Genomic DNA, 2115 nt, shown 5'->3' on the forward strand with positions numbered 1-2115 from the left:
AGCAGGAATCTCCGCTTTGGCCCAGGAAGCTGCACGGGTTTCCAGCAGCCGCAGGGAGCAGAGCTCATACCGTGGTTTAAACACCTGGTTTTTTCACCTCTGTAAAAGAAGGTGGAGGGTGTGAGCTGTGACCAGGGCACCCCGTCCAGCCCCGCTCTGCCGCCCGGTCGCTATAAACTGGCTGCAACGCAGGCAAAAGGAGGCTTCGAAGGACGTTTCAGATGCCAGTACAGATTCTGCTGCCTTAGCAATGCTCATTAATAGTGAGGCTTTGGGAACAGGTTGTTTTTATCTGGGGTTCATCTCGGAGGGAAGTTCTTGGGTCTTGCCTGCCACTGCAGTCCCTACCTGGTAAACAACCGCCTGGTCAGCTCAGTCAAGAGACGAATGAGTCACAGTGGGTATTTAAATTGTATTTAAAATTCTTCCAATTGTATTCCAAAAAACATAATTAGGTTCCTTGGGCTGAACAAACAGGCTATTTCTGTGTGGCCTGAGGGAAATCAAATTTCTCTCTTCACATCTCTGCCCATGTTTATTAAATCACTTCTATCAGCTATCAAGTTAATCTTACTGCCCTGCATCCCTCTGAACAGCTGATGATCTTCCTGCCCATGAGCAGCGGAACACCAGCCCCAGGGGCATCTCCTGCAGCCCCCGGGACTGCAGAGGGACCAGTCCCAGGCACAGCCCGCTAAGGAGGTCCCCAGTGCGTCACCTGCCACCGCGTCCAGGCGCAGAACAGTCCTGCTTGTCCCTGGGGGACAATCCTCTGCCTTTACCTCTCTTGCTTTAAAGAGAACAAGTCAATCCAAGCTATACAGTCACATCACTGCAAGCAGAGGAATATTTCCTCAAATCTGGTAGAAGTCTGGCTGGGTGATGTGAGCGTGGTGATGTGATGCAGTGAGACTCCGGCATCCCTGAGCCTCTCAGCAAGCTGAAGCCGTGCAGAAAGCGCTCAGGGCAGCAAGCGCAGGGACTGCACTGGCTGCCTGTGCGCAGGGGAGCTGCGACCTGCTCCTGGCCTGCTCCAGCTCACCCACATCCATCACCCACCAAAACCCACGAGCCAATCTCTGCCCTTCGTTTCAGAGTGCTTCTGCCCAGAGTCCCTCTGTCGTGTGCTCTGGGCTCCATCCTCTTCCCAGCAGGACCCGTCACTGGTTTGAGTAGAAGCACTTGCTCTTTTAAAGACCTTTAGAAGATGATGACTTCAGTAACAGGAAATAAATAATTATCCATTTTGCATTCAATAAAAACCTGTTATTAACACGAGTGTATGCTGAGAAAGTTCTGCAAAGGTTCTCCACATTTAGAGCTGGTCGTTTTTCACATTATTGAAGAGGTTCACGGTGTGCTCTGATTTAAAATTAAAGTAATTAAAAAACCCAGAGCTCTTTAAACAATCTCAGCACCGTTGTCTGGAGGACTAAGGGGAGCTGTGTGCCTCTGGGTGAGCTGCTGCCCTCAGTCACACAGCAGTCCCACACGCAGAGCATCAAGGATGACATGTGTGGTGTCAGACCCGACTTTCTTCCTCTTCTACTGCCCGGTGAAGGCCTGGAATGAATTTTGAAAGATGCTTTCGGACACTGGATCTCCTGCTTTTCCGCGGGAGGGTCCCAAAACTGCTGCTCCAGCTGCTCCCCTCCCAGAGCGGGGACACGGAGCCGCTGCTAGCCAGGCTGATGCTGCGGATCCTCCTCAGGGACGACCTCCCAGGAGCACCGTCCCCATCCCTGGGGAAGAAGCAGTCGTCATCCACGCTCGACTGGCGGCTCAGGCTCTCTGCGGCCGAATCGTCAAAGCTCTGGTAGCAGCTGTCCTCGCTGTCCACCGTCGCCGAGCTCAGCCGGCTGCGGGAGCTGCTCTCGCTGGAGAAGCGAGGTTTTGTTGGGAAGAGGGGTCCCAGCGTGCTGCAGCCACCCAGCGAGCTGGACCCTTCCAGCTCCAGCGCACCCAGCAGATCGTTGTCATTCGCCTCCCCTGGAAGCAGAATCCGAAGAGGAGCATTATTGACTGGTGCCTGCTCAGGGGTGGAGAGCAGGACGCCTGTGCCACGGTGGCACAGGGAAACGTCCTGGCATCTCCTGCTCTGGAGAGATCCCAAAC

General features: G+C 54.0%; 1 pseudogene; it reads right to left on the minus strand.

The window, feature by feature from the left end:
• Positions 1-1522: 1522 nt before the first annotated feature.
• LOC104494141 lies at positions 1523-2029 on the minus strand (annotated as a pseudogene).
• Between the last annotated feature and the right edge of the window lie 86 nt (positions 2030-2115).

Source organism: Buceros rhinoceros, unplaced genomic scaffold (assembly GCF_000710305.1).
Source record: "Buceros rhinoceros silvestris isolate BGI_N320 unplaced genomic scaffold, ASM71030v1 scaffold34205, whole genome shotgun sequence".
NCBI lineage: Eukaryota > Metazoa > Chordata > Aves > Bucerotiformes > Bucerotidae > Buceros > Buceros rhinoceros.